General features: G+C 42.8%; 1 protein-coding gene across 10 annotated transcripts in view; it reads right to left on the bottom strand.

The window, feature by feature from the left end:
* Positions 1 to 18691, bottom strand: part of ZFAND6 (zinc finger AN1-type containing 6) — a 42628-nt gene that overhangs the window by 11572 nt on the left and 12365 nt on the right. For 2 of the 10 annotated variants that reach the window (XM_016125800.2, XM_036231856.1), the window contains exon 2: positions 1779 to 1902. The exons of 5 other annotated variants lie outside the window; for them this stretch is intronic. The gene's annotated coding sequence lies outside the window, so the exon portion shown is untranslated. Of the gene's footprint in view, positions 1 to 1778; positions 5595 to 10239; positions 15633 to 18691 lie in introns of those variants that run through there. 3 more of the 10 variants (XM_016125798.2, XM_036231857.1, XM_016125804.2) reach the window with 3 other exon arrangements.

The following is an 18691-nucleotide window of genomic DNA, read 5'->3' as shown; positions in this document are numbered from 1 at the left end:
TCCTAAAATACCAGTTCTCATCACATCGCTTCCATTTTGTTACCATGTAATTGTCCTAGAAAGGAGTACCTGACCTGGCGTTCACACTCATACCTCACCCCACCCAACCCCACTTCCCCAGAAAGCACATGTGTAAAAAGTGAATGGGCTTCGGGCCAGATCAGCATCAGTTTGAATTTCTGCTTTGCTCTTTTTCTGTGTGTGTGTGTGTGTGTGTGTGTGTGTGTGTGTGTGTGTGTGTGTGTGTTTATTACCTGTAAGAGCTTCAACGCATCACTAAGCTGCTCTAAGTCTCACCTCCCGAAGAGGTGCTCTCACCATCGTCTAAGCAGATGCAACGAGATGACGCAAGCAGAGCGCATCTCAGCGGTGCCTGGCACACAGCAGAACCTCGGAAGCACCCTCACCCTGCACTTCCTTGAAGCAGAGTCCTCCGCTCCCACCTGGCTGACACCGCTCCTGCTCTCTGCTGGGAACGAGCTTCTAGGGAGCTCACAGGGCTCCTGTCCCATCTGCCCTCTGCCTACAACGATCCCACGCAGTAAATGCCATTTCTTCTGACACCAGTTCTGCGCACCTCCATCCTTCTCTGCTCTGAGACCCTAAAGAAGCTGTCTATACCACCCACCCTTTGGAGGACAGAAGTCATTTCTTAGCAAAACTGTAATAAGCTTCTTCTTCAAATCCCCTTTATGCCTAATATGAATCCCCCATAATATTTCCTTGAATAAACACATTTCATGATTGTTACAAGTATCCATGTCAGGCAAAAAAATGGTTATTTTCCACTGAGAAGGGGAGAAAACAGACTGATAAAAAATGTTTCACATCGCGGCAAGAATGACCAGCAGACCAAGCCAGTTAGAAAACACACATATAAAGTTCATTTCATCGTTTTTCTCTCTCCTGCTGAAACACAGAGAAAATATAATTTATAAGAACGAGTTCGTCCACATAAGTTGTGAACTAGCAAACAAGTAAAATGTGACCGCAGCCATGTTTCATTAGCCAGCGCACACACATTTTTTTTAGATTAGTGGTCAGCATTCAAAAATTGGGGAATGTCACATAGAAATTCCAGATTTCTAGCTTCTGCTGAAAAATGGTGAGACCAGATAACAGTGGACTCATGTTCCCAGAATGAAAACCCCTCAGCTAGGACCTCCCTATACAGCCCGCACCCACCTTCCCTTCCAGGGCCCTGACAAATCTCATAAGCAGCAGTTTAATTCCTAGATGATCACCTATGACCTTTTCAATCTGGGATCTTTACTATTAATTCTAGGAGAAGAAAAACATGCCCAACATGGTGAGTTACGTAAGCGTGCACACTGAACTCTGAAGCAGCGCCGCGGGCTCCAGGAGGTGAGACAGGCTTGCCTCCCGCCTCCCATCGCCCCCCGTCACCTCCCCTCATCCCTGCCTGCCCCTGCCTCTCCACCTCTGGGAACTGGCAGCTTTTCTTTGCAACTGTATCAAACCGAGATCCCAGAAAAGAGCAAAGCAGAATTTAGGTGTATCCTGCGATCATTTCTTTTTAATGATAATTTCAAAAGTGGAGCGCTCCTACTGGCACAGGTGCCGAAATCGGTTTTCCCCGGGAGCATACAGTCATTTCCCAGAGTTCTGAGCACCAGGCTATTGGCTATCACGTGGGCAATATACTATGTCATGGGGGCGAGAATCTTTGCAGAGATGACCAAAAAATGCAAGTTCATAAAGCAAACAGATCAAAAAGTATGGCTTGCTATAAAACACCTGGGACAGATGCTACTCACGCTGATAAAAGCATAGGGTGCTTTCTGGCTTAGATGCCTACGGCACTGAGGGTGTTTTGTGGTCCTCTCTGGGTAGCAGTTCCCAGGTCCCTATGTCAGGCTGTCTGTCCTGCTGCTGCTCGGGCTGGAAGACAAAAAGGTGTGAGGCGTCTGGCTAACATGGAAACAACATGTCCGGGCATACTACGCATGTTCCCCAGCAAAAATTAATTCACCTCTTCCAACGTACTAGGTCATAGAAAGGTAAGAGACCCCAAGGTTAATTCTAGTAAACATAAACTTCACTTTCCCGTTCCTGCTCTAAGGAAAGTTTTCACTGCCTGGTATGACAAACCTCACAGAAACAGGCCACTGCACTGTTCACTGCGAAAGAAGACAAGTTTCAGAAAAACTCTGACCAGCATGCCACCTGCAATGGCCCACATCTGCTGCCTTTGGTTTAAATCAGGGGTTGGCAAACTTTTCCAGAAACGGGCACACAGTAAGAATCTCAGGCTTCACAAGCTATACTGTCTCTGCTCTGACTGCTCACCTCCGACGTGCTGGTGCAAAGGTAGCCGCAGACGGTGTGTGAACACATAAGCATGGCTGTGTCCCATGGAACTAGACTCCGCCCGCTGAGATCTGAGCGCACGGGCCTTTCACCTCGCGCAGTGCTACTCTTCTGATTCACCCACAAACCATTCTTAGCTCGCGGGCTAAACAAAAGCAGGTGATGAGCCAAAAGTCTGCCAACCTCTGGATGAAATAAGGACATGACTTTAAGCATTGCCGCAGCCGACGCAGGGAGGCTGGCCACGGGAGTCCATGGCTGAGAGGAAATATTAAGCATTATTTGCTCCTGCTAGGTCTCATCTGTCTCAGTTAAGTGTGTGTTCAGCACCCAGTGTGGGGAAAGGATGAGAAAAAGCACTATTCACCCAAACCTCTGTCCTAGGCATCGTTTCTGTACAGAGTTACAGCTGCAAGAGAAAAATGACAGTGATGCTGTTGGCACAAACCCACCTCTTCTACCCAAGACTAAATGCAGTGTCTTAACATTACAAAATCATCCGATAACTGAACCTGGAAGATACCCGTCCTCCTGACACATGGTCTCTGTCTCCCTGGTGTGTTTCCTTCCTCACCATGTCAACCCTACTTCACTGTTAAATTACACTCGTGCTGTCTATCGCCCTCTGCCGAATGTGACCTCTAACGGTAGGGATTTTATCCGTTTTGTTCAGTGACGCTTAGAAACATGCTTGGCACAGGGAAGCCTTCAGCATTTGTTGACTGCATAGAGGAAGCGAGCGGCCCTGCCTCCCGCCAGCATTCATCCCGAGACTGGACACTGGAAGAGGTTCTTTTAAAGACACTGCATTTGCTGAGATGAGACTGGGGCCCGCGGCAGGGGCCGCCACATGCAGGTACGGAGCCTGTGCGCCAACCAAGGGCTCAGCCTCGCGCACTCAGCCACCGGGGGTCTTTGCCAGTTCAGTCCACTCAGAGAGGGGTTCAGTTCACAATCTGCGTAATTAAGCACACCAAACACAGTGATTGTATAAACAAAACTAAGTTGCAGTCAATTTCACGTTCTCAAGCTGCCCCAGGTCACACATCGCATGCATTAAGAACGAGTCACAGTTATTACCTGCACAACGCAACCCAATATCCTGTTTTGCAAAGGTGGGAAAAACCCAAATTTTCCCATTGGTTTCCACATCCATGGACTTTCGTTCACTTTTCTTCCCAAAAAGGCTAACGCAGACTAAGACTCATACGTGCGAGGTCTGGCACACCACCTTCCTTCACGCCCTCCTCTCTGACCCCCGAGATCCTACCGTGTTGCCCAAGCCCCGAGAACGGCCTCCCCCAGGGCAAGTTTCCCGCTGGCCTCCAGCGCTCGCCAACAAGTCTCTCCCTGACTTCCTCCAAGTCACAGGCCGCTCTCTGTGTCACACTTTTTGTACGAAGTACTGGCTTTACTATTTAGTTTTACTGAACAATATTGATATAGTGCTTGATGTGCCAAGCTCTGTTCTGAGCACCTTATAAATACTAACTCCTTTAAGCCCCAGAACAATCCTGTGAAATAGGTAGCATCACCATCCTCACGTCACAGACGAGGAAATGAAGGCACAGAGAAGTTAAGCCAATTGCTCAAGGCCACACATTTATTAAGTGATGGAGCTGAGGGTCGATCGACCAAGGTAATGCGGCTGGAGTCCATGCTCCAAACCAGTGGTCCCCAAAGCTTACCTGTGGACCCTGGGGAGCCCTGAGACCCTTTTTGAGGTCCAGGAGGCCAAACCGTCTCCCCATAAACAAGAACGCGGCTGCCTTTCCCTGGTGTGGACGGGCAGCAGAGGGCTGGACAGCGGAGCTGGGTGCGAATAAAGGCCGCAGCACCCACCTGTGAGCCGGCCACCCCAGCCTGTGCTGCCACACTCACTGCCACGATAAAAAGAGCCACTTTCACATATGAATATTCTCGACGAAACCAAACACTGCCAAATGGATTAAATCTTGGTGCTGATGACACTGCGCTGCGTTCGTGTGTGCACCTGTGCCGGGACCCTGACGCCCAGGGCACACACCTCCTCGTTCTTCCTTCCTGGCCACGGTACCCCACCCTGAAGTCCACCTGCGGACAGATCTGGACACACAGCTCCTGGTCAGTGTCTCATTTCAGGGCAAGGCCCGCTGAGGAAACACGATACACACATTCAGAGGAAAAAAACTGAACTGACAGCTGCTTACAACGATCAGCCCCATCCTTCAATGTGAATTGAAAAATGAACAATGAATGAACAATACTGTCTGTCGGGAGAGTAATGTGAGAGGAAACCCATGTTAAATGCAGAGAGCAGTTATTCAGTTGCTCTAGATTACAGGCCCTTCCTCTCAAGGGTCCAACAGTGAGTGACCTTGGCTTTGTGTGCCATGTAGTACCTGTCGCAACTGCTCAATTTCACTTCGGGGGTGAGAAATGGCCATGGGCATTACCTAAATGAAGGGGCATCACTGTGTTCCAATAAAACTTTTATTTACAAACAGAGGTGTCCAAAAGGACGTGGCTAGTGGGCCATGGTTTGCCAACCTTTGTTCTTGATCAATGCCAAAAACGTAGGGAGCACTCAAGTGCATGCTGGATGATTTCGAAACTATTTTAGTTAGAATACTATCAGGAAAGATAGAGCAAAATTATGTGACTGCACGTCCGTTTTACTTTGCTTCACCATAGCTCTTTGTTCAAGGTACCTGAATATACTTGCTGTCGTGCCTACTGCTCTGCTAGGCACTGTGAAAGACAAGTTTACGACACCTAGTTCTGCTCTCCAGAATCAATATAACAATGGGAATAGTAATGTGTGATTGTCATGTGGCTACACAGACCTCACATCTAAGTCCAGAAGTATAGCCAAATCTGCAGTGGCCACAAAAACATGAAATACTAAGAAGCACCAAAAATATAGTTTTGGAACTCTCCCTTCACAGGGGTATTAAAAAAAAAAAGCCCAAAATGATTATTGTAAGATATTCTAGAAACTGGTTTTTTTCTCTTTTAGCTAAAACTGAATACCTTGGGGAGAGGGATAACAAACACTGTGTAAGGAGGCATGGCTATACATCATGTCAAAGCGACTGTTACAAACACAGGGACAACTCGATGGGTAGTACAGCACAGTGAAAAGGACAAAGAACTGACTCAGAGTTGGTTCTGATTCTGCCACCGACCCCTTAGATCAGTGGTCAGCCTCACGATCATCGAATGAAGACAGGAGTGATACCTGTCTTTTCTACTTCAGAGGACCTGGGGGAGATCAAACGAGACAGTGATGGTAAAAACACTTCAAACCCCATAAACAGCAATAAGCAGCTCAGGTACCTGCCGTTCACCATGAGAGGGAGCAACGCAAAGCATCAGGTATTGAACAGTAGCTGCAGTCATAAACCCAAGCCTCCCATCCACCCAGCTCACAAGGGCAAGTTCACAAAAGGCCACCTTGCCACACAGCGATGGCCTGTGAGATCTCTGCACACACCTCGATTCCATCCCAGATGGTATGGCTTTCTTGATCAGAGTGTGAGGAGATGGTTTCTAACATCCTCCTCTCAAGTTTCTAAAAGGATGCACTGATTATTCTGGATAACTGCCAATAAAATTTACTAAGTGCTTATACTTGTTATTTATAATTGTGAGGGAAGGATAAAAGCAAGTGGTCTCATCAGGGGAGAGAACCCTATGTGCCTAGAATACAGGACGGTGGTGAATGAGAATGGAGTACGGCCACCCGGGGAGGCTCTGTATCCGTGCTAAGGCATCTGAACTTAAACCTGAAGGCCATGGCAGATCCCACCTCAGAAAGGGAAGGAGGATTTAACAAGCGTTTGCTAAATGCTTTGCTGCCATTTTTTCATGGCCCTCGTGTTGTTCTAAGGACTCAAGGTAACTTTAAAAATGCATGCTGTATGACATCAGACGTTAGGCAAAAATGGTCAATTCAAGTTAAAAGGGGAGAAAAAGTGAGAGGCAGGCATATTGTCAATAATGAACCACAAGGGAGGATTTGCTGGTCAGATCTTCCTAGCGGCTAAGGCAAAGGCAAAGAAGGATGACTACTTACAAGGTACAATATTCCAAAGAGAAACAATCAGTTTCCAGAAGTACAATTAATCTCGACTCGGATAACACAGGAGCACTTCCCCTATGGTTTATAAGTAGAACACAATGTGACTCGGCCAGCAGTGTCTGTGAAGCACAACGCAAGTTTCCAGGGTTGTTTATTGGCACCATCTTTCGATACATATCCCGGCCAACTTCGGTTACCAGGCAGCTCTGAGGAGCCTGAGCAAAAATAAAATCTCCACGCATCTAAGGGCATCCATGGACTTCCTGTGCACGCCTGTCATTTAGGCGATCCTTCATGAAGTTTACTTCTCATAACTGTGGGCTCTGTCAGTGACTGCTGAGGCAGAGGGCAGGGATAGAGAGAAAACTGAGATGGTAGGTTGGGTCAAAAATATCTGTTTCAAGCAGAACGGTAGTATTTTTTTACATATCAAGTTTCTGTAAAAGATTTCGTTTGAACAAAGGGGTTTGAACAGCTAAAACAACGATGGAGAAGCCACTCTTAAGTCACGATGCTCCCAGAAGCCAGCCCGGGACGGGGCTGGTATGCTATCATGAACACCTGAGAGGGTACCAGGCACCAGCCCTGTGAGGCAGCGCCTCCACCTCTCAATGAAGATGCCCTGAGCGACTACCCACAGGTCATCAATTCATCTCAAGTTCTCCAAAACTTTTCCCCAAAGTAAAAAAATCAAATGGGAAAGTTACATCCTGTACACATATTGGGTAAGCAGTCACTGAAAATGTTAGCTCTTGTTAGTGTGGACTAGACCTTGTGCTAGGTGCTTTATATGAATTATCTCGCCATGTCTATATGGGAGGGGTAATATTACCACCCCTTCCCCACTTTTTAATTAGTTAAAGAGACTGAGGTTGGACATGCCAGTCACTGCCTCCTCGCTAACGTTCCCTTGTAACCTGTGTTGCCTAAAGCTCTCAGCTCTCACTGCCCTGATGCTGGTACCGGGGCTCCTACTTCTGGACTAGCTCGTCGGACCTGGGCGGACACCTGACCACTGAATCGATCAGGGTGGGGAGGAGGTGGAGCTCCAGACACACAGCAGGATACCGAGACTTCTTACAATTCCATAAGATTGTCCATAAATCTTTTTAATAACGCCTCCTCTTTCTTTCTTTAGTTAGAATGGATGTCTGTTCCCATGTGTGCTGGTCCAGGATTAGACTCCAGTAAACAGTGAGTTCTTCTGGAAAATAAAATTGTGTTTCTGCTTCCTGGAATCCCCTTGAATACCTGCCATGTGGTGTTAGAAGGTGGCCCTTCTAAACACACAGCAAGAGGGACTATCAGCGCGAAAACCCAGACTCCTTTTAGTCTCGAGCAGGACCACCCCAAGCGGAGGGTTCTCTTAAAGAAAACCTTATACCCAGTCCTTCCCAGAGGACTTCGGAGGAAGGCACCACCCACACAATCTGTCTTTCCAAGGAGCTTCTAGATTAGAAAGCACTCCGTCAGCGTCAAAGTGGAGAACATGGCTTACTTCAACCCAAGAGGCAGCGACCACAGACAGAATTCCACACTTGCGGCCCCGCTTCATTCAGCCGCCCAGGCCTTTCTTTAAAATAACATTACAATGACTTTTGTAAATTGCCTAAGAAACACTTTACCTAAACCCAGAGAAAATACAACTGACCTTCAGCAGGAGTCTTGAAGAATTACCTCTTGCTTCTTTTCCTCTTTGCGCTCCAGACAGAGAGAGCTGTGTGTTGTCAGTATCATGTCCAAGGCACCAAACATACTACCTCGGTCCAAACCCAACCGTCTAGAATGGCCCTGCCCGACACCCAGGCCGTGTGTGGCTACTGAGAACAGGAGGCAGGAGCGTAAGGGTCCCCGTCCCCCTACTGCGGACTGTCTCCCATGGTTCCTAAGGGGAAGACCCGACCTTGTGGTTTCCAGACTCTTACTCCCAAAGCGTTACAATCCATCCCTTTGAGGATTTCGAAGATGACATTAGTATTTCTCCTCTCAGAGAGGAGACAAATGTTTAATAATAATAACATCGCATGGCTGACACTACAGCCTGTACCTGACCATGTTACATGGCCTTGGACTGCTGACTGCATAACACAGCAGCAAAGGCTGCCAGGCCAAGGTGCAGCCTGCAGCCTCCGTGGTGAGGTATGGGGTGGGGCAGGGGCTAAGAGAAGGGACAGTGTCATGTGGGGTGCTCACATCCTCCCACGTGGGCTTCCCAGTGCGGCAAAGCCAGTTAGCTGCTCAGCGCTGTCCCCTGCCTGCCCAGCAAAAGGCGGACACAGATGCAAAGAATCACTCGGAGGGAGAAAAGGCAGCGGGGAAATGGGGACCAGTTCAGCATCACACGATCCTTGATCCTCAAGAGGACTGCCTCTTGTGCGTCCTTTCTGCCCAATCTCATCTTAAAAACTAAAGTTTATTTGAATGTTCCAAAGGCTTCCTGCACCTCAAATCTGATTTCCAACACTAATTTAACGAGAGAGGCCACAGTGACAGAGCACTGTGAACCGACAACAGTGCCAGTGCCCTTGGCTCACACACGCCATACCAAACGACCGTACCTGCAGCGCCGAACCTCGCGTGACAGACCGTAAGACTCCACTAAAGTGAGACTTGTCATCATTAAACGGGGAGATCAGAATATCTCTTCTTTAGAGCTATGGAAAGGTTAGGAACGAGATGACCCCTGACACGCACGCAGTGCCATGCATCTACCAACCACCCCGCAGAGGAAGCGACCTGGGCGAACTGATACCTGCAGTTCCCACCACCTCAGAATGCGACCGCGTGCGCCTCCTCCATCTCTACCCTGCGCCTCTATTTCCATGAGAACATCCACAATGTCGGTGTATGTTCTCCACATGTTTTCTAAACGTCTTCTCATCCACTGATTCTAAACACACTCAATTTTGATTTTCAACCAACACACTTATGACGTGAAAGAGAAAGGAGATGCGCCTCGGTGCAAACAACACTCCTCTGACTCCACGCCTCCCTGAGCACTCAGAAGGTTCGCATCTGCACCCACACGCTCATTGTTCTGACCAATGCTATGTCTGTTATGCTAACCACCTCATCTGTACGACTAGGCACTCCTCAAAGGGGGGAAAACAGTCAATTAAGAGTCTCGCTCCTAAATCTATGAGGGAAAACAAAAAACAAAAACAAACAGGAAAAGTAGAAAAAAATTAGACATCCCCGCCAACTGATTCTTAAGGTGATAATTTTTAGTAAGAAAAAGGAAAAAGAGAACTTTTCTTCTTCAATAGGTTCTTATATTATCAAAGCACTTTTGAAAAACAAAGTTGGCAAGTTTAAAAGTTTTCCAACTGAATTTAGGGAACATGAGTGCCTTTATTTTGAAGTATATGCGCTCTCTGATTAAACAGAGCTATTTTAAAAATTAATTATAATTCAAATTATTTCCTACAGCAATTTTCTAGATTAATACCTAACATCATATTCTCCAAAATATTTTTATGGTTGTTTGTCTAACTCTTAATTTCAAAGGCTGAAATCAACCACAAAATAAACAGCAATCTAAAGAATTATCATCTTTTGCTTCACAATAATAAGATTAGTAACGGCATTCCAATGCTTAACACAATTCTGAAAAAAGATGCAAGGGCACTAACGATATTCAGTTATTAAGTGTTAGTCTTAAAAAACCCTTTATAAATAATAATCTACCACCCGCTCCCCTCCAGTTTCAGTACCCTACCCACCAGGAAAAAAAAGATGCTAAAAAATGTCTCATCATGCTGCATGAAAGGATCTTTGACCACCTTAGATTAAAATTGTACAGCACTATGCCCAAGTACTTAGGTTGCAGGCTTAAGTCTACTCACACAGTTGAGGTGGATGAGCAAACAGCTGTCCTGTATCTTGAGACAGACATTAGCTTCCTGCCTTCCCTATCCTCATAAGCAGCTACTTAAAGTTTGAGTTTTATGCAAGAAAACATTTTAAAGCCTTCAGAGTTTTACTGCAGCAGACTTCAGATTCATTCCTGTAACACAGTTAACACGAAACAGAGTTGAGACAGTTAAAATTGACTATGCACATTTTAATTGTCTAAAATTTTAAGGAGTGCTTTCACTATTATAGCTACATGAAAGGGTTGTTGAGGTACAATGAGGAAATTTAAACATTCCATTCGGTATCTGACACCAATGTATACTATAACAAACAATGTCACTTTGACATGAGCAAGGATTAATTTTTATAAAACGTGTGCACACAAAGTAAGCAAACTAGATATTTTTCTAAGACTTTAGCTTATTTCTATAGCACAAACAGCCACCAACTCAAGAGGAGCTTTTACAGTCAACGGAGTGACTTCGGTGCCCAAAGAATACCCCTTGGGATGCTGCTGACCGGGGAAGATGAGAGTCTTGGGCCTCTCAGATTTCTGACGCTTACTAGGAAGGTTTATAGCACATTCCTCCCAGATTCAAATTTCTTTAGCACCATTATTGCTACAGGTTAATCAAGTGTTAGACGGCTTGTCTAAAAATAAATCTACATTCAGTCACAATTTCCCAAATACCCAGATAGCTACTTTCCCCCTACATGTACAATACTGGCCACAATTTCTACAGTCAATTTTAGGAAAAGCTTTAGGGTTCCACAAACACAGTAAGCTGATTATTTATATTAGAAACATGGTTTCAAAACACCAAGAGAAACAGCATCTAAACACTCAAATCTCACTGATTTTTAAAGTATTATGTAATGCTGAACTATTTATTGCATATTTGCTATGTCCTACAAGATGATGTATTTGCTATGTCCTACGAGATGACTAAAAGTTTAGGACTCACTCAAAATAACTCAGATGTTTCTTAAAATCTACTTATACTGTACATATATGTGATCAACTCCAGCCTAAACTTTAAGCCAATTTTAAACCTACGAATCCCTAATTTAAGGAATATGGGGCGTGTATATGGACATTTGTGCATACATACACAGTGTATTTGGGAGGGCAGGGAGCGTGTTTCCAGGTGCCTCTAAACCAACTCTAACCCGCACTGCCACGGAGAGCGCAGCACAGCCACATGAGTCAGCAGACGGAGCTCATGCCACAGGCCTTGTGAAACGCCCGGTCAGACCAACACGGTCTGCAGCTCAATTTCCAGCAAACCTCTAATACATGAGATTAAAAACCATAAACCTTTATCTGTAGCTTCTTCTGTATTTCCCTTAGCTCAAATTGTACTATGTAGGTCCCAAGTCTGTGGAGAAAGGAGGTGATAGAGAAAGCAATGAAAAAAAGGCTCCGAAATAATAAAACTTAGTGTAAGTGGATGTACTAGGAGGTAGGAGACAGAAAGGTCGCACAATTTAGCATATTCTTGTAAATACTAGTTTTAAATAATGAATACCATTTCGAAGAGGTTGTAGTTAAGCGAAAAGGTAATAAGCTTTTTTCAGGGAAGATAAAAAAATAAAAGTATAAAGAATAAGAGAGTAATCGCACGCAATTCAACTTTTCCTGCAATAAATTTTAACTTTTCGGGTTACTATAGATTTTTCTATTTTCCCCACCCAAATAAAGACACCAAGCCTTACATTTAAACAAGAGCAAAGGCCTCACTCCCAGGTATTTACACACATGTCCACACAAAGACTTGTACTCCAACGTGCTCAGTGGCCTTATTTATAAGGGCTAAGAACTAGAAACGATCCAAATATCCATCAAACGGTAAATGCCTAAACAAAATGTAAAACAGCCACACAATGAAATACTATTTAGCAAAAAAAGGAATGAACTTAACAATCTGGGTGAACCTCAAAACGTATGCTCAGTGAAAGAAGATAGATACAAAAGTCCACATACTGTGTGACTAGATTTATAGGAAATGAAACAAAAAGCAACTATGACAGAAAGCGGGTCCAAGGCCCCGGCTGAGAACAGGAGTTAACTCCAAAGGGACACAGGAAGCTTTCTAAGGGAATGGAAATGCTCCACACCATGACTGTTGGTGACCAGTCAGTCACCTGTCATAACTAAATGTGCACACTTAATCTTAGCAAATTTTATCGTATGGAAATTTACCTCAATAAAGCTGGAAAAAACAAAATAGGACAAAGGAGTTGGAAATGGCCATTTTGATTCAAAATAATCCTGTTACATCTGTATGCGGTAAAGGGTATTAAGAGTTTGAGTTACACCAAGAGGAGCCACGTAACTGATGAGTTCGTTTCTACAAGTATCAGTTTTCCCCTAAGTAAATGCTTTATTTTTTAATAATTATTTTATTTTTGCTAATTATCCTCATTTAGATATAAGCGGAGAAACAAGCTTTTCGTTTTCTTACCTTCCCTCTACACCCACTTCTTGTGTCATTTCAACAGCTGGAACATGACCTGCTACCTTGAACAAGATCGACTCGGACTGCCTTTCTAGTAACACGTGGTATTATTTTACAATAAGCACAGAACATGAATTGGAGCTTCAACACGTTCATCACCGATTTTCAAAGTTGTATGGGGGGAGCTTGTAATTCATACAAATTCTATTAAATATTCTTCGCTAGTTCTAGACTTCAAAGGGTTACTGCCATTAGTAATTTACTGCATTTCAACGAATGATCCTTTCCCAAAAAGGGCAGCTTATTCCCTTCCTCAAGAATCATTTCTGAATATTTTCTAATTCTTCGGAAAACATGGAGAAGCAGTTTCCCCGTCCTTCCTTGCTCAACCATTAAAGTTGTTACAAATAATTCGTGTTCCTAAAGAGTTTTCAATTTCTCAGATAAGAACTTCCAGTTTTTAAAAAAGGTCCCTCCCTTCACCAAGATTCAAATACGAAACCTAAAGATTAACTTAGAGTACGCTGGCTACTTTAAGGCCAAGAGCCTTCTTCACAAAACTTAATTTAAAAGTATTTTTAAGAAAAACTATAATTTAAAACATTTTTACTTGTTTACCAAAGTTAAAATGCTCAAATATAATAGCTATTAAACAAACAGTAGCCTTTCTACCTAAACAATTTAAATCGAAGTTGCCAAGATAAAATACTGCAAGATAACACATTCAACTAACCCATTCACTCACGGCTGACGATATGCTGTGAAGAACACAAAATGTGACCAGCTTCGATGAGTTAGGTCCTGTCTCCCACAACTCCTATCATTCAGAAGTCTCAATGAATTAAAATGTTACTACCCATCTAATAAAACTTTTAATATTGAATTGTTTTAAATACCATGTTCGGTTTATTATACTGTTCACTGAGAATTCGCAATTGATTTTTTTCCAAAAATTATCCAACAACTATCAAATCGCTTTCTTCCCTATAAATCTTCTGTATTCATCCTGGTTAAATCTTGCAGAGAAATGCTATCTGCTACAAGTGGGATAAATACATATGAAGAAAAATACAAAAACAACACTTCTTAGAAACAAAGCCCCTATCAATATACAAGTCACTTTCTTGGTCATGTAAATCCAGCCCATTCCATTGTGATAACACTAAATTTCAGGAGCCATCTGTCTTCCTCTGCAGTCTCTATCTTAGTATCTGGCACACCTGCACAGAACAGGTGTTCTAGACACTCAAATGTTTATGTAATGAATTAACACTTGACTTGCATTTATCCACGTCACAAAAACAAACCCTGAACCCCTAATATGTCAACTACAGGAAACCCAATCATCCATGTAAAAATCAAATTACCAGAGTCTTTTCCATCTTTAATTTTTAGGATCAATCAGGGAATGCTTGAACAGTGTGAAAAATACTAAGCTGGTTTATATTCTTTTCTCCTTCCAGGCCATTAAATAGCCAGGCTGATTTATAACAATCCCAAAACAGTATGCCAGACGACAAGCTCGTGCTCAAGACTTTCTGATTTGTACTGTATTCTCTTCGAGAATTTAATAGCACCCATAGGTCATCTGAGAAAGACATAACAGAAGACTGAATACATGTACAGCTGAAGGGGTTTCTTTTTGAACTCATTAGAATATCCTACGTGTACACTGTCATTACCTATAATACTGAAAAAAAGCACCAGTAATTTAACTAATTTTTAAGTCTCCTTAATTAGGAAAAAGTAGAGGCATATGACCTCTGAACCTACTGAAGACTCAACACCTGAGCCTGCACTGACCTGTCTCAGAATCACACAGAGAGCGTCCTGATGATTCTGGGTCCCACATTAGTGATACTGACTTACACTGTCTGGCAGTCAGTCTTTCCAAGAAGGCCTTTCCCTTGTGTCTATGCATGGTTATAAAACACTCAATAACTTGCTAGGTACCATACTCTTGGAAGCCACTTAGCATTCAGCAGAAAATTGTTTCTACTACATTGACAATGTGTCTTATTTATTTACTGGTCTCCTTATTTACTGGGCCTAAATCTGCTGGATCAATTGAGTCCAACTAGCCCGATATTGGCCTGGATATATTGCTAGGAACTTAAAGTCCCAACACCCTGGCTTTTGGTTAGCCAGAACCAAAGACTAAGGAGAGTCCGATTCAAAATTTCAAGAGATAAGCAAATTTGGAAAAGTCAGTTTTCCTGAATTGATCATTAAACACGGATTTCCTTATATAACCTTTACGTCAGCATGTCTCAAATATGTGATTAATGGCATCAGAAAATTCCACATTGCTAGGTCCTACCCCACACCTAATGAATCAATTTCTGGAGGCTGAGCCCAAGGGTTCCAAGGGATTCTTACGTTCAAGTTTTGAGAAGCACTACTGTAGATACCTACCAGAAATGATTACTTTAGCAGAGAACACAGTTAAGTACATAGTTGCAGCTGAAAAGAAAATGGTTTCAAATGACTGTAAAGATGAAAACTTTAGAACAATTAAAGTCAACTAAAATTAGGTCAAAGGCTGTATCTCAAAAGAAACCTGTCAAAAAACAATGGTTTCCCACCATAAACGTTGGGGAAACACTATGTACAACTTTAGCAAATGTTTTTCCTTGGCCAGACATAAGAAAACATGTCAACACTAACTACAGTAGCTGGTAGAGAGCAGGTGGTTTTACCTTTGCAGCATTTAGTAATCATGAAAACTAAAAGAAGGGTGGTTTACTATCAACTTGCTACTCAGGCCTTGGAGCAAAAAAATAAGTAAAATTTTGGGAGGTGGAGGTTTCACAGTTACTGAGATTTGGTATTCACAGAGAAAAGAGATACATTAGATATTTTAAGTGATTACCTAAAAATTTAAGAGACACTGTGTACTGTATTTATCAAAGCTAAGCCATACATTCTTTATAATAAAATTTATTATTTTATTATATATTAACATGACATCTAAAATCTAGTAAATGAACTGTTGTTATACATTTTTATTATTTTAAAAAGCAGCAAAAGATTATCTTGGATAGCAAAATATGTCAAATTAAAAATTTCAGAGCAGTATGACATGTTCTGCCTCTAAAGTACTTTAATGGCTTAATAAAAACCATAAAACCAAAAACTTCTGCTTTTGTAATAGGTAACCACACATTTTTATTAAAAGTTTATAATTATATTAACTCCCAACTATAAGTAAGACCTCAACCCCCTCAAAGAAACCAATTTACCTATATTTTCCAAAGTTCTATCCACTTGATCTTTTTCTTTTACAACCAAGTTGCTTTCAAAGCTAGAGATGAAAGGGCTTTTTCTTTTTTGGGGGGGGCGGGGGAAGCAGTGCAGGTCCTTTTACCTTAAAATGTATTAGAGGTGGGTAGTGGGGATTGATAAAGACATGCAGTATCAAATGAAAAGTGATTCAAATCAACTATTTCTAAGTTGACATCAATTTTCTTCCTAGGTGAGATTAGCTGCCCTATTTCACTTTTTTTGATGACAGACTATCTGACGCAAAAGAATACATGCAGCCATTTCTCCCCTGTATGTTACTCACCACCTCATCTGACCTATGTTCACAGATAGGTGCTTCATATACCTGGATGCAAAAATGAACACAAGGTCTCGGCTACCTGCCCTTTAAGGAGGCCAGTAGGGTTGCAGACAGCTTAGACACAGTGCTTTCAACTCTGCCCAGTGTTTCTTCTACACACCTTGGTCTCAAGCTTTTATTAAATGTGAAGAATTCAACAGCTTTGAAATTCAAGACTCACCACATATGGAAAACGATCTTTATTTTTCCTATGTCTCATTCTTTTACCTTCTCATCTTCTGGGGATGCCAAAACGTCTACCTTTTTTGAAAGGTTCCAAAAAATGGTCAGAAATGCTTTTAGAAAATGTTTTTTCTTTGAAGCACTTTTAGACTTTGGCAACAAGTTGTGAGTGTGCCCTAGAAGCAGGAACCGCGTGAAACGTAGCAGTGTGGAGGGGACAGGGCCGGAGAAGCGAGCAGGGGCCAGCTGCTCAGGGCTCGCTGGCGAAGACCAGAAAGGTCTTTGGTCCCGCCGTCGATCCAAAGGGAGGACCCACTTACCAGCTGAGGCAACCTTGGCCCAATTAGTCAGCCATTCCAAACTGTCTGATTGCTAAATGAAGGCACCGATCCTTCCCTCTTTTAAGGCTGTTTGGAGACTACTTCACAGAATGGTTAGCACAGCATCAGCCCGTATTATTATTCACCCTAGGTAGTTAAGAAAGTTCAAAGGACAACGAGGCATCAGGAAAGAATTGTAAACAGGCAAAGACGGACCTGACTGCGTGCAGGTGTTATCAGAGCCAAATTTGGAAATGAAGGTCACTGAGGAGGCTGTTTTAAGTAATCTCAACAGGAAACCATAGTGCGACCTGTGCTGAGACGGCAGGAAAGAAGGATACTGTGGATTGAAAACGAAGAGGAAGTTGTGACTGATGGGGGAAGGCTGAAGGGGAAGATGGGAAAGACACCCCAGCTCTGGCCTGGGTGGCAGTACCACCCACTGCGACAGAGGGAAAGTGGGGTTAGGAGATACTGCTGGGAGGGCGAAACGAGCAGTTACATTCAGCCTCGTTCAGCTCAATGTAGGTATGGAAGAAACATTTATAAGCTGGATAAATACGGGTCTCGAGTGCGAACAAAAAATATAGACCTTGGAACCATTAACAGACACAGGATGTTAACTGACGATAAGGGGCTGGAGATCACCCAAGACGTACAGTGAGAGGAGTGTTGAGGTCAGAACCCTCCAACATTCCAAGAGTTAATGGCTGTGAAGAGAAACATTTGCAAAGCAAGAGATCACAAACAGGAGGAATACCATTACCATTATCATTAAACTCTCGGGAAGAGTTTCAAGAAGGAAAAAGTAGTCAACAGTGCTAACCTTTAGTATCAACAAAAAAATATCTCCTAAAACATTTACCTACTTTTATAAAGAAGCCACATAGAAAATACACTGCAAAACTGCCAAGTCCCCCTATTATACAGAACAAAAGAGATCTTATAAATACTAAGCCACTGGTTCTAAGTTCTTTCGAGGTTTACTTACTTCTTACTGTCCATTAAAAATTTTGATTGTTATTAAAAAAAAAAACACTGCATTCTCATTGAATGGAGGCTAACAATAGAGACTCTGACTCCATTTACTATCCTCTCTAGATCACTTTTTCCTCCATTCTGAAAGAATAAAATAGAGCTATAGCTATTCTCATTTTTGCCTCAATATTACAACATTTAAAGAGTTTTCGTCTCCCCCTGGAAAACTGGTTTCTACCGTCCATATGAAACCAATACGCTCAGAGGGAGGGCTAGACACGTCCCAGTTCTGTCAACTGGAGAGTCGGGAGAGAGGAGATACACCAGAGAAACGAGCAAAGACGATCATTTCTCAAAGTTCTAGTGTTCCCAGGCTACTGGCAGAGTAGGTGAACCTTCACCTTGAGTACTCATTAAAATGTAATCTACAGCCAAACTTGAAATGACTTTCACTACAATCGTTATATTTACAATTACCTTCATCTCTACTTGGTAGCAGTAAGATTAATCTGTTAAGAAGAAAATTAAATACATTTCTCAAATTCATAACAAAGGAAATATTTAAGCACCAACACAAATTTTAAATATTCAAGTGAATCTCAACCATCCTATTCATGAATAAAGTACTTATCTGTATATATATTGACACATTCGGCAAAATTAAATGCATAGATGTATTTCATAAGAACTTTTTCACTTATTAAAAGTGATGGGTTTTAAGATCTTCCCCTTTATTCCAAATCAGAAAAACAAAGTGCCTGGAAGTGAACTCTTCAGCCATGACAAACAAAACAGACATTAAAAAAACAAACAAACAAATAAACACTTTCCCCTGAAACAGCCACAATAACCAACATAGCAATATTAGCTCCGAAAGTGAGATAAAGTTATGAGTAAA

The sequence above is a fragment of the Rousettus aegyptiacus genome, unplaced genomic scaffold, assembly GCF_014176215.1.
Source record: "Rousettus aegyptiacus isolate mRouAeg1 unplaced genomic scaffold, mRouAeg1.p scaffold_m13_p_14, whole genome shotgun sequence".
Lineage (NCBI taxonomy): Eukaryota > Metazoa > Chordata > Mammalia > Chiroptera > Pteropodidae > Rousettus > Rousettus aegyptiacus.
The sequence above is the reverse complement of the archived record's forward strand: the minus strand, read 5'-3'. Positions and strand labels throughout refer to the sequence as shown.